The sequence below is a fragment of the Cupressus sempervirens genome, chromosome 4 (assembly GCF_028749045.1).
Source record: "Cupressus sempervirens isolate cs-2001-9-10 chromosome 4, ASM2874904v1, whole genome shotgun sequence".
Classification (NCBI taxonomy): domain Eukaryota; kingdom Viridiplantae; phylum Streptophyta; class Pinopsida; order Cupressales; family Cupressaceae; genus Cupressus; species Cupressus sempervirens.
In genome coordinates, this window is record NC_143121.1 from 766,846,583 (window position 1) to 766,873,498 (window position 26,916).

Below are 26,916 nucleotides of genomic sequence, written 5' to 3' on the forward strand. Positions count from 1 at the left end.
TTATGAATAACTCAGGATCTAAATTATGATAAGTGTCAACCTGAAAGTTTTTGTATTATTGATTTTATTTAAAATAAGGGTATATTTATATACTCAGATGTAATGTTCAGAAATGATTTAAAGTTGTTTTAGTTCATTTCAGTACTAGTTTGAAAAAGCTATTTTGTAATGGTAATATGATATGAAGTTAAAAAATAATAATTGTATGGGTTTTATCCTTGTATCTTTGCATGGTATTATTGTGTTGTTTTTCTTTTGGTTATGGTTAGGGTGTTACATGATCAACTATGGAGAATTTATTGCCATGGATGAGTGTCTTAGACTATGAAATGTGTGTTTGCAATGCATCTATCTTTGGAAGAATCATGCCTTGGATTTCTACAAGTTTGGCCATGATCCTAGCTTCTTCCTTTAATAATTTTGTTTGCAAATTTTTCAGAAATATGATCTTTGAATAATAAGCAGAGTTGTAGCTTAGGTCAAGTGACAACTAGTGTGCACTTTCCTTCATGTCTTCTTTCTTTGATAGTTTATCTTTAATTTCTTGTGTGATGGTAGATGTATCACACAAGTCAGCAAAGATTGAAGTGAAATTATTTACAAATCTCTCCATGAAACAAGAATAGTAAACAATTCTACTTGGTTTATTGCAATTTTCTATACCACTTGTTCCATTACCTTGTTCTCAAACTTTCTTTCTACTCTTTATGAAAACCTATCCTGTGCATTCAAGTCTTCATTGAATTTCTTGACAACATATGCTAACTAGCCCAAAAATAGGTTGAGTACAATCAACCTCAATACTTAGTGCATTTAAAAGTATGTCCTTTATATCTTCAAGCACTTGGGTTTTCTTTCTCTTCTCTTCTCTAAGCATCTATTGCTTAGCTCTATTTTGCAATAATTCTCTTAGGGTATTCATTTGATTAGGAGTGAGGGTAGAGATGTCCCAATTTGGAATAACTATATCCTCATCTAGATCAATTTCTTCTTCGTTGCCCTCACTCTTATCTAAAACTTTAAGACTCGGTTGAGACTTATTCTCTGCTATCACTATACTAGTTATTTATACATGCAGAATATAAATAATAATAGAAACTGAGAGGCTTTCAATAAATGTAGATATGGCACTAATAGTAGAAGTACCTTGTTAATGCATGATTAAACTTGATGATGGAGGCAATGTGTGACTCAATGAAAACTGTAAAACTAGACATATACTAAATCACTCAATTGACACTCCATGGCTCAGTCAACACTAGATTCACATTGGTAATACTAATAGCTTGGTAGATAGTAGATATCATGGTTAAGACTAAATAAATTAGTTAACACAATGTAATTTGGTTGATACTGTGGAGCTCAATTAACACTATAGTTTTCATCACTTGCATCGAACAACTCGGTAGACACAACCACACTTTGTCTGAACTATAATTAGGTTATGAAGCTCAGTAGCAATTGTATATTGGCTAAGTGTGAGTCACTAATAGAAAAATTGACCTTAATTTCAATAGATAGATCATGTAGTATGATCATGATGGATCCATTTTGTTCTTCTTGTTCTCTTATATGTCGATGATGGATCATGTAGTATCATCAGAAATGTTGATGGTAAATAGCTCTACACAATCAAATCTAGAAAGTAAAATCTCATTTACATGGATTGTGTAAATCTAATCGATTCGATTAATCAGTCATATTACTAGTTCCTGCCTTATGGTAGGAATACTAGTGCAAACATGCAGGTGCCTTTAGTTTCACTAATTTCACCAATCATATCAAATTATTTTTTCTATCCCTAAACCTATTTAAATGGTTATTTTTAAAAATCTATTTTAAAATATTGAAAATACTCTTTGCTTCACAGCTTATTGGCTGTGCTCAGTTTGGGCAAGGAGAAAATTAGTTTTCTAAGACAGAAAATAAGATAGAAATTAGATGACTTAACTATTCCCAACAAAATTACGCCTTTCCGCTGACTTTTTAAGTGCATACATGTCCCACTTAAATGTATGTATTTGTCTTTAGTTGTTCAAAATTAATTGATCTTTCATAAATACATCTTTATTTGTACTATTTTCTAAGCCAAAAATCTATGCATTGTGTTCAACTATTTCTATTTTTGAAGAAGGAAAAAGACTAGTAAGGAATTTATAATTTTTTGCTTGTAAGTTTTACTACTTCTCTTGACCTATTTGTAGACATTTTTTGTTTAGCTATTTGTCTATAGTTGTAGAACATTTGTGGCATAGCTGACAGATAAGATTTCAAGAAAACAAAAAGATTGCCAAGGAGCGGCATTTCTCATTTTTTGCTTGTAAGTTATATTTTGTGAATGGTCATTTTATCAAGTAGTTTAGGCATAATATGTTGTGCGTGAAAAATTGTGATTTTTTAGATGGGTATTTAAGGGAATTATTGTTAACAGAAAATGAAACCATTGATGTGTTTTTCAAAATACTATCTCTTTGTAGGATAAAGGTCTTCGTTTGCTCTCAAGTTCTCTTCATGCTTTTGCTTTTCCTTTTCATGCTTTTATTTGAAATTTAGGTTTACCTTTTTTTTTCTCCAACACAAAAAGAGCAATAGCTCAAACATTTTTTTTGGGTGTTGTTAGGGTTATGGTTGTGCTGCTTAGAATAGGATCTCTGAAAGAATTTGGTTGGCACATTGATCTTAACTGGTAGGTGAGGATTTTTAAGTGTATCCTTATTCTATGAAGTTTGACATTATCTAAGAAAATTGATCTCCTTTTCCATTCATAATTTGTATCATGCATTAATCCTATTTATTATCTCAATACAGTTCATGAATTTATTTAGAGTAAATTATATTTCTGCACTTGATTTCAAAATAAGTTAAAATGGTAAAAGAAATGAAATTTCTTTTAGCCAGTGGATGTTAATATCTAAAAGTTGTCTAATATATATTTGAATTGCTTAATAGATTTAGGCAGCCATGGCTTCCACTTGTCATGTCCACTTCCCATCTTAGAAGTCATCTCCTTTTTTATTTTACAACTCATGAGCATTTATTTATGTTCTATGTTTTAAGTTTTCATATGAATAGCTTCATAATATTGAAATATATATTTCACAATGTTTAATATTATAATTACTTCTATCATGTTGCCTAATACCATCCTTCTTGGAAAGAAACCAAAATTGGCATCACTTTTTTTGACATTCTTTTAATAGATAAGTAGGAGATAACTTCCATAGTAAGTCAAAATGTGATATTGCTATCAATATTTAATTGTCTAATTTTGAGTCAAAATCATAGTCAAATCACACAGTTAAATCCTAATAGCAATATCACAATGTTTTGATAGTAATAAACACCTTGTTATATTTCCCACACTAGGGCAAATAATTTATTATCAGTGTGCAACAATCTTAACCTCTTGCTAGGAGACAAATTTTAAATGACATCTATATTTTCATTAAGAGGTTGCAAAAATTGTCTCTCAAGCTCAAGAATCTAGTAGCTCTAAAACTAGAATAATTTTAGATCTACTTCTCATTTATTTAGAATAGATTATTTGAAGAGTTTCTATGAATTACTAGAAATAGGAACTTTATAGAAACACAATTATCTATTGAAATTTATTCAAAATCATTTTCAACATGACCTATTATCTTTTATTGGTAGATAACCATATTATAATCTTTTATTGCCTCCTTTCAAAATTAATTAATTTATGTTTTCAAATCGTATCTATACTACAAATAATCATTTGCTGCAAAAGGTAGATATCAAATGTGCATTCTAAGATCAATAGACTTAATAGTAAGAGATAAGAGAGTCAATTGTAAATACCAAAACACTAGGTAAGTTGTTAGTTTCTTTATCACATATACATGCACATGAAAATATGACTTTTACAATGTATTATTAATTGTTTTTCTAATCTTTTTCATTGGCTAAAATTTTTTTGCCCCAAAAATAGATATCAATTGTCAATTCCAATTTCAACACATTGCTTAAGGAATAGAGACACATCTTGTTACAAATACTAGGTTCACAAGTAGGCCAAAATCTAAACTTATTTATTAGTTTTTGGTCTCAAAAAAATTCATTTGGTTTATTGAATCTAATACTCATATCTATATTTTCCCAATATAGGCAACATAGTAAAACAAAATATGTTAGGAATATTTTAGAATAATTGAGAGGTGGGGGGGTGTGTGTGAATCAGTTATTAAAGGTACAAATGTCCAAATCAAACTTTTCATCAACTAAAGTGTGCCCATAAAACTATTCACTCATCCAAGCTTTCTACATTTTCAATGTTGTATCACAACCTTTGATGTCATCAAATTCAGCATAACTGAGTGCAGAGGAAATCTCTAGCATTGCCTAATTGCGCTCCTTCATTTTGTTCAAATCATCTGTAGTAAGAGGTCCAGCTGGGTCTACATGTTCTACTCCAATTGAGGTTTTTGCATAGTCACCCATTGATCCAAGGTGCAGTTTCATTAGACTTTTCCATGCAATGAAGATGTCTTTTTTGTGCTTGGGAACTTCTCTCTTGGACATCTTGATCTTCCTGCTTCTATTACCTTGAAACTAAATTAGCAAATGGCTTTGATACCAATTGTTAGGAATGCTTTAGAATAGCTGAGAGGGGGGGGGGGGGGGGGTGAATTAGTTATTCAAGGTCTAAATGTCCAAATCAAACTTTTTATCAAGTAAAGTGTGCCCATTAAACTATTCATTCATCCAGGCTTAAAATTTTCTACTCAGCAAGTTACTGTAAATAAACATGCAAGCATAACACATGAAAAGATCAACACATAACATAGTGATTTACGTGGAAATCCAATTTGGAAATAACCATCAATAATATGCTACTCAATCCTCACTCTTCTGAAGTGATGTCCTATGAAAGACGTACCTTGTTAAAGGCTACAACACACTAATAAGTGTGACTTGGTTAAAGGATTTAACCACCTTGTTGGAAGTGGGCCTAGTTAGAGGACTTTAGAACATTCACTCAGAATGTCACCTTGTTAAAGGATTTACATATGGCTGTTAGACCAACCTAAGTCCATATGATTTTTATCCTAACTGATATAATTGGTAGAGAGTAACAATAAGGGGTTTTGACATAATTACAACATACAACTTAACTTGCAGATTTTAGATCACTTCTTTAGCTCATAACATTGTCTAGCTTTCAATCTCTATATCTCTAACAACTTTCCCTCTTTTCAAGATTTGTCTCCTTGAGTCTCTATGCTCAATGTACTAGTGCAATCCTCTCTTTCTGACCACTTATTGAAGCAGAGTCTCTGTACTCTGATCTTCCTTCACCTCGATGCCTTCTCCTTGACACCCTTCAACCACTTCACTATTTGGGACACCAAAAACTCTTGCTTCTTGGCCTATGACTCCTTAAATAGAAATCTGGAACTTCTTTTCCTACTCGATTTTGCCCTCCTTTAATTTTAGTTTGAATGGATTATGTAGGATTCATTGAATCTAAGGGTAAGTGCACCAAGTTGTGGTGCCAAAAAGGGGGTATAACTGGACACCTTTTTCCTAAAATCAGCAATTTTTGGACTTCAACAAGAATTTGAAGATAGTTACGCTCAAAATTTTAAGATATGACAAAAACAAAAGTCATAGTCCTTTGAATCTGCTTTCTAAACTACTAATTTTTTTCAGAATGGTTTAGTTTTAGGTCCTCAAAAAAGGGGGCCACAAAAAGTGGTATTTTTTATTCCAAAAAAATATAACATAGTACAAAGTGTGGCCCCCCTAAAATTTTAACTTTTTTTTTTGAAAATCTTTAATCGCTCTAGTCAAAAGTTACCTAACACTATGTAGTTTATCCTAGACTTTTTGGGTAATTTTATAATATGTATTTTTTTTAATGAATTTTTTAATTAGACACATCCCAAAAACATGAAATATTTGTGTGCTCCCCCTAGATATGGTTGAAAACTAATCTAAAATCAAAAGTTCTTTCTTTCAAAGTGTGTAGAATGGAGTCTAGTTTCTAAAAAACTAAGTTGTTGCAGAATTTGATGAACGATGTAAAATCTACAGTCCAATTAGTACATGTTGGTTTTCAAAAGAAATTATAGATGAAAGGCTTGAAATAGTTCAAATAAAAAATAAATTATATGGTTGTGTAGCTAAGACGGAGACCTACAATGTCATGTAACCTGATTTTATCGATGCTTAACCGTGAGGAAACTTGAAGGAGAGCACATAAGAAAAATCAATCATTTTTTGTATGTTCGCAGCAAAACACATCTTAAACTAGTTTATAGAATGCAAAGCTTTGGGTTGGATCCCCAATGCAAAGCCAAACATTAGGCCTTGTAGAATGTAAAGCTTTAAATAGTGTGTGTGTGCTATAGCATGCACGTGCTATTTAAAGCCTTTTAAATTTACTTTTAAATAGCACATACACACTTTGTATTTTTTTTTTGAAAAGTACACATGTTCTTTAATGCATACAAACTATAGCATGTACGCACTATGGCTTGGCACACCCATGCCATAGTGCGTGCGCACTATAGTGCGTATGCACTATAGCGCGTGCTTGCTTTGCAAAACTAGAATGAAAAAAAAGGGTATCATCTTTTTGGCACCACAACTTGGTGCACTTACCCCTAACCCATATTTTTTTCCTTCTAGAAACATCATGAAGAATCCTCTAGAATTCACTCATAAATAGTTTACATAGAATTTTGTGACATCAGGTCATCATCCTTATCCTCCAACTAGTTCACAAAATTCAAGGTAGAAACTTTGTCAGCTTAGATCTGGCGAATCTTTGACATTTCCAATAATTTAGTAGCTTGGAACTATTGAAATTTTGGTGCCTGACACATATGGTGTTACTCGGTGCCAACTACATTTTATAGATGATTGACACCTATTGTGAATTCACTCATCATCCACTAAGGTTTCTATTTTTTCGGCTCCTTCTATATCACTCGGCACTTGAACTTCACTTGGCACCTGAAGCTTACTCGGCATACACTAGATTTTTCATTCGCTCAGCTCTAACTAAAAATTTTCTTTGCTTAAACTAGATTCCTCAACACTCATTGATGAACTTAGTTTAATGCTTGCAGTCAACCTTCTTACAACTTAAACTTGCAGTGTTTCTAAGTGTGACCAACCTCTGTATCTTCAAGTATGTTATCAATACTTCATTTAACCATTTTCTTAGTTGATCCTAGTACTTCATTACAAAACCATAACTCAACCTTTCCCATAGGTGCTCTTGTTACATCTTGTTGATTAAATCCTCTTCATCAATCAACTATGTGATAGTACTTGGATCTTATAAGTAGTTGTCACTCCTACAAATAGTAGGTTTGACATTAATGAAAAAATAATGATTGAAAAAAGTGTTTATCAAACAACTTCCTTCTTTGCAAAAATCTCCCTCTTTGATCTCCAACAATGATCTTTTCAATCAAATTTCCAACAATCTCCCTCTTTGGCATTGATGGCAAACCAAATTGATCAACCATCAGACAAAGCTATTCAACCATGCTAACTATGTTAGAATAGTAAGTCAAATGCCAGAAATAAAATGTGTTACCATCATTTTTAACATCTCAACAATCTCCCTCTTAGATGTTGTATCCTTTTTATTTCATTTTTTATCAATCATTCTTTCTCTCTGTGTGCATTTCTCATCTTCTACTATACTGGTATCTAAATACATCATTTCCTAATTAGTTTCTTGATTATTCTTCATCTTCTGCCTCAACTATTAATAAATTTCAAACTATTTCTCCCTCTTTGACAACAATGCCAAAAACATATTATCTCAGCATCTTATCATGCAAATGTAGCATTTGAAGGTTCTTTCAATTTCTCCCTCTATCACCTTGCTTGTGACTGATTTGAAACTTTAGCACTTTGATTGCTTCAAGAAAAATCCTAAAGTAAGTATCCTCTACACCAATGTGTAATATTCCAACAATCAACTCATTTGGTGTAGGGCAGTCTTGCTTTTACTTCAAGTAGCCTTGGCTAGGGGTATTAACCCTACCTTACCTCTAAGATACTCAAAAGAATCTTTAGGTAGAGCTTTTTTAAAGATGTTAGCAATATGTTCCTTTTAACTGACATATTTCATTCTTACTTGCTTATCTTCCACCAATTCCCTTACATAGTGATACTTGATTGCAATATGCTTTGTTTTGGGATGCATTAGAGGATTCTTTGATATGTTGATAGCACTTGTGTTATCACAATAAAGTATCATAGGCTCATTTAATTCTTCCTTCATACCTTGCAACAAATGTTTGATCCATACAATATTGGTGCAATTAATAGTAGCCACAACATATTCAACTTCTACTGTGGACTGTGAGGTACAACTTTTCTTTTTGCTGGTCTAGGTAATCTATCTTTTTTCTAAGAAAAGTGCTCCTTCACTAGTGCTTTTTTTATCATCAATATTACCTCCCTAATCTACATCAATGTAGGCTCTCAATTCAAACTTTTCACTTCTGTTGTAGTACAAACCAAAGTCATCAGTTCCTTTTAAGTACCTTAGTATTCTTTCTACTACCATCAGATGATTTTCTCTTGGGTTAGTAGAAAATCTTGTTACTATTCCTATAGCTAATGCAATGTTTGGTCTACTATGTACAACATACCATAACTTTCCAATCATTGTTCGATATAATGTTTGATTCACTTCAATTGACTCATCATTCTTTGATAATTTATGTCCTATTACCATTGGTGTGTTGACTAGTTTTGAGTCTTCTAATCAAGATTTCTTGATTATCTCCTTGATGTATTTGGATTGGGTCAAAATATGGCATGTTTTAATTGATGTACTTGCAAGCCAATAAAGAATTTGATTTCTCCAAACATTGACATTTTAAATTCATGTTTCATTTGATTAGTAAAATCTTTGCATAGGACATCTTTTCCTCCAAATATTATACCATCAACAACAATTTTAGATATCAAAATGTCTTTACCTTTTTCTGCCTTGATATACAAGTTGCTATTGTCATTTTTTCTTTCAAATCCTATCTTTACAAGATATTTGTGCGGTCTCTCATACCATGCTCTAGGTGCTTGTTTGAGACCATAGAGCACCTTATTCGATTTGCAAACCATATCCTTGTTGTTGTCATCAATAAATCCCTCTGGTTTTTCTATGTAGACTTCCTCTTCCAATATACCATTTAGAAAAGTAGACTTTGAATCATTTATAGGTAGCATATGCAAGTAATATTCTTACACTTTCCATTCTTACTATAGGGGAAAATATTTCCCCATAATTTAGTCCTTCCTCTTGTGCATAACCTTTGCAAACTAATCTAGCCTTGTTTTTTGTTATCTCACCAATCTCATCAAGTTTGTTTCTAAACACCCATTTGGTATGAATTACATTCTTATCAGCTAGTCTAGGAACTAGGGTCCAAGTTTTGTTCTTCTCAATCTGATCTATGTCCTCTTCCATAGCTTTATACCAATCATCATCTTGTAGAGCATCTTTTACTATTTTAAGCTCAACCTTGCTCAGTAGACATGATTCATTGCTTAGTCTATTTCTTGTCATTGGTCCGACATCCTTATCACCAATGATTTGATTTGTATGGTGATGTCTTCTCACATACTTGGCTAACCTTAGTTCTATCCTTCTTTCCATATTTCATCCTTCATCTTTAGAGTCATTTTTCTCTTCTCCATCTAGTATTTCATTATCTCTTTGATGTGTACTATTTTCAGAGTCAGATTGTGCATTTTCTTCATTCTGCAACTCATCTTCTAAATGCAACTCGACATTCAGTGGCTGTGATTCAGCTGACACTAAAATTTGTTGCTAATTTCCAACTTGATTGGCAGCATCATCTTCAATAGGCATTCCTTCATAGAAGTATACAAAAGATTTATAATCTTATGATTTCTTGGATTCATCAACTTGGACTTCTGCATGCTCATCAAAATTTATATTTGCACTCTCCACAATCTTGTTAGTGTTAGTGTTTAAACACTGATATGCCTTACTTCTAGTGGAGTACCCAAGGAATATACCTTCATCACTCTTTGCATCAAACTTTCCATTTCTAGTATCTTTAAGGATATATCATTTACAACCAAATAATTTGAAATGTTTTACATTAGGTGAGTGACCATACCATAGTTCAAAAGATGTTTCATTTTGTACCTTTCTTGACTTGGACTCTATTCAGGGTATAAACATCAATGCTGATAGCTTCTCTCTATTATTTTAGAGCAACATTTTTCTCCACCATCAATGTTCTAGCATAGTCTATCACTAATCTATTCCTTCTCCTAGCAATATCATTCTATGGTGGAGTCCTTGGTGCTGATGTTTTCCTTTTGATACCTTTGTCATTACAGAATGTCTCAAATTCTTTTGATCTAAATTCTCCTCCTCTGAATGATCTTAGGCATTTTAGACTCTTACCTATTTCCTTCTCAAATCTGGCCAAATACCACTTAAACATTTGAAATGCATCAGATTTTTGCTTCAAAAAAATGGCAGTCATCGCCCTGGAATAGTTATGTACAAATAGCATTATGTATCTATTTCCTAGGTAGCTTTTCATTTCTATTGGTCCACATAAATCTATATGGACTAGTTCTAGTACTTCTTTGGAAGTGTTGGTTTTTCTTTTAAAACTTGATTTGGTCATCTTCCCTAGTTGACATTGTTTGCACATTGTGTTTTCAGACTTCTTTAGTTTAGGAAAACCTTTGACTTTCTTCTTTTTGCTAATGTTAATCAGATTGTCAAAGTTAACATGGTACAATGTTTTATGCCATAACCACACATCATCAAGTCTAAATACAAGACAAGCTGTATTTTCCTTATCTAGGTAAAACAAATTACTTTTGGTTTGCTCACCTTTTCCTATTAGATTTCCATCAGTGTCATAGATTTTGGTAGTTTTGTTTCCAAATTCTAAATTTGCAACCTACATTGCTTAACTATGACACACTCAATAATGCACTTCAGTCCTTCAACATTGTATACATTATCACATGAAATTTTTTCTGTAAGTTTAATTGAACCTTTTCCTTTGATTTGACATGGAGCATCATTTCCAAATCTAACACTATTGCCATCATGTGATGTGAACACCCACTGTCTATGATCCACTTGTCATTTTTGTTTACAGAGATTACCAATTTTGTTGCTTCATCTTCATCAGATTCATCTTTCATGGCCACATAGACTACTTCATAATCATTCTCATCATAATCTTCTTCAACAATGTAGCATCTTTTTCCTTTGTCCTTGTAGTCTTTGCTATCATCTTCTCTTTTTCTCTTGTACTTGTTTCCCTCTTTGAAGTTCTTCTTTTGTGTACACCTTGTAGCAATATGACCCACTTCATTGCAATTAAAACAAATGATAGGCATTTTACCTTTGCCTCTATGAAATCTTCTAGCTAGTAGTGCTTCCAACTATTCCACATCTTCCTCATTTGTGCTACTGTCATTGGATGCATGTTTTCCTTTTCTACTCTTCTTCTTTGATTTCACTTCCTTGGTGTTTTTCTATGTCAGCTTATCCTTAAAAGTAGATTCAAGATTCTCAGGTCTATAGTTGTCAAAGTTGGACAACTCAAATATAGTAAGTCTTTGTACTATTCCTTCAAAGGTTAGTGTGTTTCCTTGTACACACCTTAGCACTTGGATGGCTGAAACTCTAATAGCATAGATGGGGAGCAAGGTTCTCAAGTATTTTCTATTGACAATCTCTTCCAATTGACCACAAAATCTTCTTATTGCACTTACCACTTCTTTCATTCTAGCAACATATTGAGTAGTATTTTCACCTTTCTCCATTTTCATGGCATCAAACTTTCCTCTAAGGCTTTCTCTTTTTTCTCATTGAACCTTCTGATATCCTTCGTAGATATCTAATAGGGATTTCCATATTTTGAATGTAGTATCACAACCTTTGACGTCATCAAATTTAACATAATTGAGTGTAGAGGCAATCTCCAGCATTGCCTAATTGTGCTCCTTCCTTTTGGTCAAATCATCTATAGTAAGAGGTCTAGCTGGGTCTACATGTTATGCTCTAGTTGAGGTTTTTGCATATTCACCTATTGATCCAAGGTGTAGTTTCATTAGACTTTTCCATGCAATGAAGTTGTCTTCATTGAGTTTGCGAACTTCTCTCTTAGACATCTTGATCTTCCTACTTCTAATACCTTGAAACTAAATTAGTAGATGGCTCTAATACCAATTGTTATGAATGCTTTAGAATAACTGGGGCGGGGTGAATAAATCAAACTTTTTATCAAGTAAAGAGTTCCCATTAAACTATTCATTCATCTAGGCTTAAACTTTTCTACTTAGCAAGTTACTATAAATCAACATGCAGGCATAACACATGAAAAGATCAACACATAGAACAATGATTTACATAGAAACCCAATTTGAAAAAAATCACTAGTAACATGCTACTCAATTCTCACTCTTTTGAAGTGATGCCCTATGAAAGGCATACCTTGTTAAAGGTGACAACACCTTACTAAATGTGACCTAGTTAAAGGATTTAACCACCCTGTTAGAAGTGGGCCTAGTTAGAGGACTTTAGAACATTCACTTGGAATGTCACCCTATTAAAGGATTTACATATGGCTATTAAACCAACCTAAGTCCATAGAATTTTTACCCTAACTGATACAATTGCTAGAGAGTAACAATAAGGGGTTTTGACTTGATTACAACATACAACTTAACTTGGAGACTCAGATCACTTCTTCAACTCATAACATTGCTTGGCTTTTAATCTCTATTGCTTTGAGAGCTTGCCCTCTTTTTAAGCTTTGTCTCCTTGAGTCTCCATGCTTAATGTACTAGTGTAATCATCTCTTTCTGATCACCTATCAAAATAGAGTCTCTATACTCTGATCATCCTTCACCTAGATGCCTTCTCCTTGACACCCTTCAACCACTTTGCAATTTGGCACACTAGCAACTCTTTCTTCTTGGCTTGTGACTCCTTAAATAGAAATCTAGAACTTCTTTTCTTGCTTGATTCTTCCCTCCTTTAATTTATGTTTGAATGGATTAGGTAGTATTCATTGAATCTAACCCATATTTTATTCTTTCTAGAAACATCATGAAGAATCATCTTGAATTCACTCAAAAATGGTTTACATAGAATTATGTGCCACTAGCTCATCATTCTTATCCTCCAACTCATTCACAAAATTCAAGGTAGTAACTTTGTTGACTTAGATCTGGAAAATCTTTGACATTTCCAATAATTTAGTAGCTTGACACTATTGAAATTTTGGTTCTAGGTACATACTATGTTACTCAGCACTAAGTACATTTTACGGATATTCAACACCTATTGTGAATTGACTCAGCATCCACTAAGTTTTCTATTTTCTTGGCTCCTATATCACTCAACACTTGAACTTCACTTGGCACCTAAAGCTTATTCGACACACACTAGATTTTGCATTTTCTCGGCTCCAACTAAAAATTTTGTCAGCTTAAACTAGATTGCTTGGCACTCACCGGTGAACTTAGTTTAAGCTTTGTAGTCGACCTTGTTACAACTTAATCCTCTACTGTTTCTAAGTGTGACCAACCTTTGTATCTTCAAGTATGTTATCAATACTTCATTTAACCATTGTCTTAGCTGGTCTTAGTTCTTCATTACAAAACCATAACTTAACCTTTCCCTTAGGTGCTCTTATTACATCTTGTTGATTAAATCATTTTCATCAATCAACTAAGTGATAGTACTTGGATCTTATAAACAATTGTCATTCCTACAAATAGCAAGTTTCACATTAGTGACAAAACAATGATTGAAAACATTCTTTATCAACCAAATTTCTTCTTTGGAACAATATCCCTCTTTGATCTCGAAAAATGATCTTTTCAATCAAATTTCCAACAAAATATTGGAAAAAAAATGAAAATAAAAAATATTGTTCTATTTTCCTTAAATTAAAAGCCATAGTTAGATTCTATGAACATGGCCAAAATAACTAAATAAGATGGCAGCACCAAAAAAAAGAAGAAGAAAGAAAGTGTTGAAATTATTAGCAATACATTGATGACAAATCAAAACTAATATTCATGCTCTAAGACTTTTTCGGTGAGTGGCACATACACTCTCAACCAATACAACACCATTACACATGCAGTCCTTGTGAACCAATAAACTAGGCATGAAACAACAAAGGTACCTCTTCTTCATAATTGCCTATTAATAATTAACAAAATCAAGTACTTCTTCCCTATTAAATGTCATTTCCAATGCACTAATCATGTTACCAATTTTGCATGCATCACATTTGGGTACCTCCATGTTACATTCAATGTACTAGCCTTCTATATATTATTTTATAGAAATTTTTGTTGTTATGCATGCATTGTATATATCTTCCACTACATAAAAGTTTTCTACAATCAAAATAACTCTCTGAATTATATGTATATATGTTGCCTCTAAAGTTATGCAATTTGGTTGAATCACTTAATATTATAGAAAAAATCCACACACGTGGACAGCAAAATAGTTTAGCTCCATGCTACATTCAATGTAGCAGCCTTCTATGCATTGTATATATCTTCTACTCTATAAAAATGTATGTATGCTAGCAATAAAGTTATATTACTTCATTTCACTTAACATCTCTTACACTCACTCAAAGTAACACTATATTTTCAATTCACAAACAACTTTGTCTAATTAAGACAACTATTATAAAGGTTGATTCCCCCTATATCTAAAGGCTTCTCTGTAAGTTGTTTTGGTTTTCTTTGTAATTAGTTTTGGTTTATTTGCATGTAACTTTTGATTTTAGAGGATTTTTGCATTATTTGGGCAACCCTTTATCACAATCACACAGGAGACATATTCTACTTTAAGCTAAATCATCATTTTATTAAAATGATCTACTAGTACCTATCCGAAATTTCTCAAACAAATCCAACTACACAAATTCATTGCAACTCAAATGAATCCATGATTTTCTCTTTTTTTGTTTACAGTAGTTAAAAATTATATTTATTATAATACCAGAGAATTTATCTATTTTCATTCGATTGTTTCTCATTCCTTTTTAAAAATGTTTCTAAGTCTTATAAATTGAAGTAGCAACTATGTCACAAGAATAGGAATTGTGTAGAAAAAAATGATTTGAGCTATTTAAGTACAAATTTCATTCATTTCAATCTTTTCTTTATTAGTATGTTATTGATAGAAGTACTTCCAAACTGTATCAATTGTCAAATGTTAAATACTACAACCATTCAATCAATACTACATTAATTCTCATCTAACTGAAAATCTATTCCAACCACCTTTATAATGCATGGCAAGAACTATGACGCATCACGTCCCTTGTTTTAATTTCACTTTTTTCATTTTATATTATGTTATTTGTAGAAAAAAAGAAAAATTGCTCATGTAGATTAAAGATTATGTTTTGATTTTATTTTCAAGGCTGCATTTAGGAATATAACTATATTATATTGTAATAATTATTTTTTATATATATATATATATATATATATATATATATAATTTTATAAGGATTGTAGTTTACCTAAGATTCAATTACAATCAATTATTATTATTCATTAAATTGTGTTATATACTTTAAAGATTATGTTATATTACATCATTATTATTATTATGTTATCATATGTTTTTATTAAATATTCTATTATTAAGGTTTAGTTATTATTGATTATGAATAAAACAATTATTATACTAATATTAGGCATCGGGACACGGATATAGTAAGTCATGTCATGAAAAAAACAAGGATTTGAAAACAACTTCTTATATTGTAAAAAAAATATTTTCATGTGTGTCTATGTCCATGTCATCTTCTTTATTGTCCTTTCCCTTGAATATACATTTTGAATGAACTTCATAATTTTATTTTCTAAAATTACTTCAATGCTAAATTTAATATGAATTAAATTTAAGACAAATGATGATTACCTAACAAAATTAAAAGAATGTTGATTAATTTTGTATAGATTAATTAATAATATATACATCACTTTCAAATAACAACAAGAATTATATATCTTTTAATTTTTAGTACTTTCAACTTACTAATAGATTATAAATATTATTTGAAACATTAATACAATCTTTATATTGAACAATTAAATCCAAACACAAAAACATAATTAGCCGATAGGCTTTCCCATTGGAGTTCACTCCAACCGGAAGTTGTGTCACACCAGCAAAATACTTATTAGAAAACTACTTTTCAATCATGAATTGGGGTGATTGATCTTTATGTCAAATCTACCAGATTTTATCTTGATTGAATATCGTATGTAATCATCAATTTTTAAATCATGCCATTCATTGCATGTTTTTCTCTTTCACACGTTATCGATCTATTTTGTCACTTGCATGTAACTAGATTTCTATATTTATTGTCATTAAATGTCTTCCATGCAAGTGAGTGAGATGAAATAAAACCTCTCATTCTCTATTTCCTCTTTTTCCTCTTGGTGGAAATAAGGAGCAATAGGAGATTTTGATTTACATTTAGATTTACAATCCTCTTCCTAATCATATACCACTACAAATGTATTCTACACTTAAACATAAGTCTCAGCCTCAGCCCTCCCATCATCTTCTCCCTTCCTTTTTTCAAAGCCAAGCTATTTTCATCCTTAAAAAGGTTAGGGAAAATGAAATAGGAATGAAGCTTCAAAACAAGCCTCTGTTAAGGAGTCCTTTAAATGGAGGAATGCATATTCTTATTCTTTTTGTGCTTTGTCTAGTAATAAAATTCCAATATGGCTCTCTATATTAACTTGCATGGCGCAATAGTCTAACTAGACTATTATAGTTTCTAGGGTTCAAAATGGGTTTTTTCTTGAGCACCAATTACATGACTATGAGGTTGCATTTATTTAATTTTCTTATATCTATTGCAAAATTATCTGCATAAATAGTAGCCCAAGAATAATGTTTATCCAACATAGTATAAGGCTAGACTACCTGAAAAGCTTTCTGTGTTCATATATTTTCTCACAAATAATTTTTCATTCCAATTTGTTGCACTCTTGAAGTTGCATGAGGAATTAGTTGCAGTTGGTTTGTGTTACTCATTGTTAATGTATTACTTGTCCTTTTTTAATTGTTGTTGATAGTTGTGAAAATCCCAATTAAAAATGTATATGCTTAATGCCTATATAGCACTTGAATGTAATTGTAGTTTTAGTTTTAAAATAGATAGACAAATTCATATGATGCTTGTACAACTTTTGATTCCATCTAAAAATATATATTCATAAATTTCACATAATTGGTGTTGCAACATGTAACCTTTAAGGAGGAACATAAAATCTCTTATTGAAACATTGTATTTAAAAGTATATCATTTCAAGTGAACTATAATTAAATAAGATATACTGAAATAATTAAGAAAACCTTAACACTAATAAATATATTGAAATAGGAAATCTTTTTTTATTAAATATAAATTTCTAAGCCTAATAAGAGTATTGAATAGATTTGTCCATCTTTTCTCCATATTTTATCATTATCATCAATAATTTATAAAACATAAAAATTTTCAATAATTCACTACACAAAAGAAATTAAAAAAATAGAAATCAATCACATCTTTGCCTTTTTCTAGTTGTGTTATAATTTAGAACACTTATTTCCAATGCAAACTTCTCCTGCTTTTATAAGCTGTATTATTGCCTTGTATTCCTTGTTATGGCACAAGTCCTTCATTTTATTCTATCGCCCGAAGAATAGAAGTGTAAGAAAAAGAAGAAAGTCGTGGATTTGGGCTCCACTATTACTAAAATTTCCTTCATTAGTTTGTCGATCCAGACTAATGAAGCCTTCCTCCTGTCGAGCACTAAATAACATGCAGAGCTAGATGCTAAAAATGGAGAAGTGGATGTTGGAGAGCACTAGAATGAAGGACTACAATGGCTGACCCCACTTATGGTAAAGTGGGGATGCATACACAGTAGTTAGTTGTGATCCTCTTCTTCATTCTCTTTTCTATGGTGTTTGATAAAACTTTTAGTTATGCACATACTACTTATTACTACATTAGTGTTGTTGTCAAATTCACCCTTTCCATAGCTTATCAAAACCTCTTTCAAAACTACTAGCAGATGCCTTCCAACCATTGTTGTGAATTCTGTAAAATAATGCTATTCTAAACAACAGGTATGCTCATAAACAATGCATTACAAAGATAGTGTTTTAAAGAGACTAATATAGCTAACTTTGCACATTAACAGGAGGCTATCTAATGTGATAAATAAAAAATAAATACTTTTCACACTAATAAACAATATATCAATCAAACCATAGAAAACAAAGCTCAAAACTTCTCAACCACAAAAAACCAATAAAAGCAATAGATGAACAATTTCCAATAGATCAATATTGAATTATACAATTGAATAGTTGCAAAACACATTTCTCAAAATAAGGTTCCAATAAAATCCCATCCAACCAAAATAACTAGAAATTGAAAATCATAATATTAATAAAAATCTATATCAAACCAATCTAGCACAATATCAAAAGGCCCAAAAAAATAATCCCCGACAAAAATAAAAACTTTCCAAAATACAGTAGCCTAATCATCCAAGCATGGACAAAACCAATAATCATCCAAACCAACCTCCAAATTCATAAATCACATGTCCATACATATTGCATTGCATCAAAAGCTCATTTAGATCATCAAGACATAAGGTAGTTATTGCACCTAAAGTTAAAATGCAAAAGTTCTCTAACTGGAATTTGTCTCACACCGGATAAACTAGTAAATGGTATCAGGTGGCTAGTAAACAGTTTCCTCTAATAAAAAAATGGTTTACTCTCATTGAAAAAATAATATTAAATTTACTATGCAATCTAAAGCTATAAATCCACTAAATTCATTTTTTCAAGGTAATCAAAATATGACATAGGGAATAGATAAATTAAAACTTAAAAGCATGTATAACTATTGCAATAAACCATCGTATAGGAATGAGTTGGTTGCCAAAGGGAAAATGGTGATGAGGTCTATCTTCTAAGCATGCCACCTCATGCTAGACTAATGGGCCCCATGGGGCCAAATAGAGACAATAGTAAATAAATAAATAGTTCTTTTAATTGGTGGAAGTAGTCAAAATGTGGCTATCACAGCAAATCGAGGAAGGGACGTTTAGACCAATCTTGCTAAGAAATTATAAGGTAGGGATCTATTTAATTTGTGATTATAAAATGATTAATTGTCTATTAGATGTATGGACCAACTAGACGAATGCCATGATTTCTTCTTGTATGCAAATATTTAGTTGTCTTGTATGATGTTTTTGAAAAGTCATGTCAATACTTATTTTTTAAGAACGTGTTAAATTTAAAAAAATTAATAGGTTTGTGATGACATAACAATTTATCAATTGATTAATCAAGTTGGATATTTCAGTTAAAAAGAATGCTTCGAAAAGAATTTTGTTTTAGCATTATATTTAATCTTACATACTAGAAATCAAATTTTATTCTTAAGGTCCTTGATAATTAAATTTCTCTATAAAATTGAAAGTCATTTGAAATACTCACATATAATTTAGAGGGCATGAAGTCAAAATGTTGTATTATAATGTCATCTCACCATGTTTTGTTATATATTGTCTATGTGTTTCCACATCAAAAGTTTTGAGATCTTAAATGTTTGGGGCATTTGATCCTCAAAAGTTTATAAAAAATGAAAAGAAAAAGAAAAGGTATTTTTTTAAATTCATACATGTATTGATTTAATGATCATATCTCATAAAATTGTCTTTATAATATTCTAATGCACTATAATATGTTAGATCTCCCTTAATAAAAATTAAATTATATATTTAATATCAAATATATCTAAAATATATATTTTCTTTTTAAATGTATATTAGTCTATTTTATATTGCATTGCATCATTAACAGTTAAGATGAAATAATTACATATTTTATTAAGGGTAAAAATAATTTTTGAAGGGTTTTGAGAACTCTATGCAAGTGAATTCTATGAGATATGTAGCCTATAATTCAAAAAGATTTGATAGGCTATGCAAACTTGAAAGATGGGTTTTGAAAAGGATCCTATAATCTCCAAGAGGATTTTGAATAAGCTCTGATAACCTTCAAGTGAATCTCAGCATGCTCCCACAAGCACACAAATAAATCTCTCAACAAGGCATCCACAAATATAGAAGAAGTCCTTAACCAAGTAACTCAAGGCCAAATAAGATGTCCCCTATATGCATAGAGATGTAGAGTAAAATCTTTAATCCAAACCCAAAAATGTCATACATAATCAATAAACAATGGATAGGCAACAAGAGAGAAAAAATCATAGGCGTATAACTCCAAAGGTAACAAAAGAAGGTGATGTAAAAATTGGCATAAGAAACGCTAGGTCACTGGAAATAAATAAAACCAACAAAAAGATCTGCCAAAAAAATCATTCAATAATATAAACAAAGAGTAGATGCTGAAAAAAGTATATTTCCCCAAAAAGATCTTCTACAAGTCTAGCTAGAAAAAGCTCACACCACAATGATATGAATCTAGATTGAGAAATATGGAGAGAGGAATTATAGTGAGAGGAGAACCAACCCTAACTAGAAATCTCCGCTATGTTAACCACCCTATTAACCACAATAACCTCCTTCATGTTTCCATTCCAATGACTTTCACAATGACAAGAAAATCCATGTGCATTGAAATAATTGCAAAACTAAAACACCACCTCCACAACTAGAAAAACTATGGAAGGAGGCCTAAAGAAAAATTTGGCATATAGTATAGAAGAGGAGATATGAAAAAGTAATCTTAACCTAGCCTAAGCCAAACATCCTATATGTCATGCACCTTTAGCCAAATAGAAGACATGTCATTTAGTTTTATCCCCATAGAAGACCAAACTTACACTAGAAAACCCCAAAGTAAAAAAAGAAGCACAACCCATAGAGGAATCTCCACACTAGATAAGAAGGCTAGAAAAGGAAAAGACAAGACCATTTACAAAGGATAAGACCCATAATTAGAAAACCCACAATGACATTACCACGAAAGAAGTAAAAAAGAGTAAGCATGCCAAAAAACCAAAACATAGGACATTATTAGTTCATTAAAGACATCTCAAGATCTCCCAACATAGATAAATCCTTAGTAGAAACACTCAAAAACTAGAAATCACTCATCGTATTTCTGCACCAAAGAAAAAGTCAATGAAGTCTGAAATACAACCTCCAGCCACAACCAAATACATTGGCTCAAAAAGGCTTCCCCACATGTTCAATAAAAAAGAATTACCATGTTCAATGCTAAAACTATAGGGAATATGCATCAATTCTATATAAAAATTTAATTTTATACTATCAAATTTGTAATCACTCTTTCAATTAGACATCTCTTCAAATTGAATCTTTCTATTAAAACCTATCAGTGTATCCCTTGCACCTTTTTATGGAACAAGTGCTACTTAAACAATTGTTTAAATAAAAAAAATAAAGATTTATAATTAAATTTTTTGATGAATAGTCCTCCTCAATTAATAAAATTTAAATGAGTGATAAAGGCGAGTGGGAGCGGCATGATGAAAACTGATAGGACCGATTTGATGACGTCAGTCAGCCTGTGTCACGGCATCATTATACTGCTGACGTCCGCTCAAAATTATGTTGGTATTGAATGATGTTTTTCTTTGTAGTCGGCGAATACCTACACTTTTACAACTCGTCTTGTAAAAGTACTATGAAAACGGCGTCATAAGAATACTTTTCTTAAGTAAAGACTTAATGAAGACGAGGGTTACAGTGGTTTTAATAAAATTCTCTACATATACATCCCAATCTATGCAAGTTTACACATCTAAAAAAAAGCATTGTTTGCTAAAAGGATATCGCAAAGCAGTTGTTAGCAGGAGAAGTGATATTGAGAGAGGGGAGAAGCAGTTGCAAAAGTCGGTCAGTGATGTTCTCTGATATTAATGCTTGTCATCAAATTTCAAAGGATTATATCAGACCTCCCACAAAGAGGCCACAACTAAATCAAGTTGCTTCTTTAGAGAACATTTCAGTACTAGATTTAGCTCATCTTGAGGGCCCCAAAATGCATTTGCTCATCGAAAGAATTAAAACTGCTCGTCAGCAAGATGGTTTTTTTCAGGTGCAATTTTAGTTTGTAATTGTTTGGGTTCCTACATTTTCTTAAAGTTGTTTCTAGATTACATTGTCTATGTTCTCTTTAATGTTTTTAGAGTTCGTTGTGTATGGTTTCATTAATGTTTTCAGTCATCACCATTTCTGAAATGGTAATTATATAGCGAGTACTTTCTTCAATTAGAATTTCATTGATTTGAAATCACTCATTTTCCTACTTGTTGATCACGTTGTTAATCATGGTGTCTCAGAGGAAGTCATTAAGAAAATGTTGGAAGTTGCAAGAGAATTTTTCAGCATGCCCATTGAGAAAAGAGAGAAGTTCTATTCTGAATACCCTTCTAGTGTTATACGCTTGTCAACAAGCTTTAACATTGAGAAAGAGAAAGTCTACAATTAGAGAGAATTCTTGAGACATCAATGTTATCGTTTAGAGAAATATGTAGACACTTGGCCATTAGATCCCACTTCTTACAGGTACGTTTTATTATATTTCTCCATCATTTCCTCCTCACTATGTCCAAAAAGTTGTGGATCAATGTGGCCATAATTTGAATGTTTATGCAGGGAGGCTGTTGGAAAATATTGCACGGAGGTAAGAGCTCTAGTTTTACGCTTGCTATCTGCCATTTCTGAGAGCCTTGGACTTGAACAAGATTTTGTTGAGAAAGCTCTTGGAAAGCAGGCTCAACATATGGCAATTAATTATTATCCACGGTGCCCTAATCCTGAGCTTACATTTGGCTTACCGGCTCATTCAGATCCCAGTGCTCTCACAATTCTTCTTCACGGTGATGTTTCAGGCCTTCAAGTCCTCAAGAATGGACAATGGTGTGAAGTGCAACCAATACCCAACGCCTTTGTAATCAATATTGGAGACCAATTGCAGGGTAAATACTACTTACATCACAAAATGAGAGCAGTTTGTTGTATATTAGGGTTTTAATTTTAGTGTCCAAAGGAATGGAGCAAAGGAAACTCCAGAACTTCTGGTAATATTCCTCATATGTAAACTTCCTATATTGGGCAGGGTTATCACTGGTCACTAACGATGGAGCAGGAGAAATCACTGCATCAGGCGGTGGGCAGGAAAATGTCGGTATTGAGAACCTTGCATCAGCCGCATTCATTAGTGCCCGATGAATTGAACTTTTTCATATTCCTTTGCTCCATACCTGCCAAAAAAATAAAGATTTGGGTATATTAGGGTTTTAATTTTTTCAATACCCAACTCTTTAATTTTTTGGCAGGTATGGAGCAAAGGAATATGCAAAAGTGCAATTCATCGGGCACTAGTGAATGCAGCTGATGCAAGGTTCTCAATACCGACATTTTACTGCCCACCGCCTGATGCAGTGATTTCTCCTGCTCCATCGTTAGTGACCAGTGATAACCCTGCCCAATATAGGAAGTTTACATATGAGGAATATTACCAGAAGTTCTGGAGTAAAGCTCTCGAAGGAAATACATGCTTAGATTTCTTTACTGTTGACTCTACAAATGTATGTCTACCGAGAGAAAATGGTAGCATGGAATAATAATACTTGTTGTTTAACTCTCTAGCCGTGTGATGGGCTCTCCATTACTTGTCACGTGCTCAAGTAATTCTATTTCTATAAATTTAAGGTTCTCTTTTTCATTGCACTTCTTCATGTTTCCATAGATTGCAAACCCTTGCTGCGGACGCAACTTGTACAAATAAATATCTAATATAAATGTAATTTTATTCTTCCTATATTAAAGTTCATAAAGTACATTCCTATGAACCGTATCTGATGCAGGAGCATTTAGAGGTATAAGGACAATCCTGTGTCACTCAAAAAAAAATTGTACTTAGACTTAGTTTCTATTTCACGTCTTCACATTTTTGGATACCCATTTGGGTCAAATAAATGTTCCAACTCTCACAGTTCCACTATCAGTGTGTTTGAAAATCCCAAAAAAATAGGAGCATGCAATTTGGCTATCATTTTGGTGACTTAGAAGGTCTGAATTGGTCAGATGAATGTAATTGTGATTTAGAGCATTCTAGAAAAAGAATTAGGTCAAAAGGCCCCACGGTTTGAAAGTTATTGCAATTTTTCGAGTTTTGGAGACCTCCTAAGAATGCTTCAAAGTCAGGTTAGGGGCATTAAATGACCTCGAAAAGGGCCAAAAAATAAGAAATGAGTGAAGCTTGTCCATAGGGCTATAGAGCGCTTCGAGAGCTTTTCGAAAATGTAAACGGTTCATCAATCGGAGCTACGGTTCAAAAGTTATGCCTCCCAGAAGTTCCGTTACCGTTTCTGGATTCTTCTAGATTTGCACCGACTTCTAACAATGCTTCTGGAACCTTCTATTTTGTCGGAGAATGCCTACTAGCACTTTCTCGAATGTACTCCTAGTCCTTAACGCTCCGAGGTCTATTTAAGGAGATTTTTGGTATTGTAAAAGGCAATTCGGAGTGGAGTTTGAGAGGAGGTACCATAAGGAGAAATTATCTCCAGATTTATCCTATTGTAAGCCCTTAGGGCATGTTTTGAAGTTTATTTTCCTGTACTATTTGTACTAGCTTATTTTCTCAGTTAATATAATTTCTCTTTTCTGTTGTTTCCATTCTGTTCTTGGGTTGTGTCCCCATCAAGTGGTATCAGAGCGGGTTTTCCTGAGTGTGTAGACAGAACGCCGACTATGGGGCAGTTTGCACCAGGACTGTATAGTTGTGGGTTCGAGTTAGAAGATGCCTCTACGAAGAGAGCGTGGTGGAAGGGCCAGAGCTATTAATCCTGAGGAGGTTAGAGCCCTCCAAAGGCAGGTGCAGGCATTACAAGAGGAACTTCGTAGAGGAGCAAATATTGTCGTAGGTGACAACAGTGAGGATGACAATGAAGAAATAGTAATGGGACCAGAAGAGGAAGTTGACGGGGAAGTTCTGAATCTTGTAGAGAAAAGGCTTTTTAGGGCCATTACTAAGTTTGGGAAAAGACCTACAATTGAAGTGGGTGTATTTTCAGGAAATCTGAAACCAGATGAGTTGATCGATTGGATCAATGAACTGGAAGAATACTTTGAGTATGAGGATATCAGGGACCCAGATAGGGTTAAGTTTGCAAAGGCCAAACTAAAAGGCCATGCCAAAATTTGGTGGCAAGAGGTTCAATTAGAAAGAAATAGAAGAGGAAAGGAGAAGATCACAAGATGGGATCGCATGGTGGACAAATTGAAGAAGCAGTTCATTCTTGTGGACTAGGAGCTAGATCTGTTTAAGAAGATGCATGTGTTAAAGTAAGCAAGAAGATCAGTCCAAGACTATATAGAGGAGTTTTACCGACTCTTGATTAGAGTAGGGCATGCAGAAGCAAATAAGGAGAAGGTTGCTCGTTATATCAGTGGGTTGCGACCAAGCATCTAGGAGGAATTAAGTCTAGTAAGAATAACCAGCATTGAAGAGGCATACCAATTTACCCTACGAGTTGAAGAGAAGCTAAATAAAAGGTTTGAAGGAAGACAAAGAGGGCGTGGTTAAGGAGGAAGGGGAAGCGGTAGATCATCTGGAGGCTGCAATGAAACCCAAAAGAAAAATGAAGATGAGGGTACTAGCAGGAACCAAAGGAATGAGGGTTTCAACCGCTTCCATGACCAAGACTTTGGAAATCAAAGAGGAAGAGGTAGAGGACATGGACAAGGAAGAGGAGGCTTTCGTGGTACCTGTTTCCATTGCAATGAAGAAGGTCATCGTGCCTTTGAATGCCCTCAACAACAAGGAAGGACAGATAGGAGAGCTGAGGGCCAAGCTAGGGTTGCTCATGTGGATGAGGATGCACAATCATCACTCTCAGAGGATGCAGAAAGAGGAGAGACCTTGGTAAATGAAAGAGTCCTACTAAGTGGTGAGAATGAACTACGACAACAGAGGAATTTGTTCCGTACCAGATGCAAGTGTGAGGATAAATGTTGTGATGTGATCATTGATGGTGGTAGCACGGATAACTTGGTATCAAAAGAGATGGTCTCTAAGCTGAAGCTCAAGAGGGAGAAACATCCCTAGCCCTATCAGATTTCTTGGGTAAAAGATGATCATAAGGTCTTGGTAAGTGAACAATGTTTAGTAAAATTCAAAATTGGGAGTTACCATGATGAAGTTCTCTGTGACGTTATTTCAATGGATGTTTGCCATCTGTTGTTGGGTAGACCATGGCAGCTTGATAGACATGCAATACATGATGGACATGCAAATACATACTCTCTGACAAAGGATGGAGTTCGCCACAAATTGAAGCCCATGAAAAAGGAAGGTGAAAAGGTATGTAGCAGTGCTAGGATTTGTCTTGTTGATGGAAGGAAGTTTTTAGATGGCATGAAACATCAACATATGTGCTATGCTTTGATTCCTAGGAAAGATAAAGAAGGTAGTAGTGAAATACCATTTGAAGTTTCAGATTTACTAGGGAAATTTGGAGATATTATCTATGATAATGTTCCAGATAGATTGCCACCAGTAAGCTAAATCAGTCATCTAATAGATCTGATTTCAGGACCTAGTTTGCCTAACAAGGCTGCTCACAAGATGACTCCTACTGAAACAGAGGAGGTAAATAGACAAGTTCAGGAGCTTTTGAGGAAGGGCTTGATTCGAGAGAGCCTGAGTCCATGTGCAGTACCTACAGTACTCACACCAAAGAAGGATGGAGAGTGGAGGATGTGTACAGATTCTCGAGCTATAAATAGGATAACCATCAAGTACCGGTTTTCTTTGCCAAGGATGGATGATCTTAT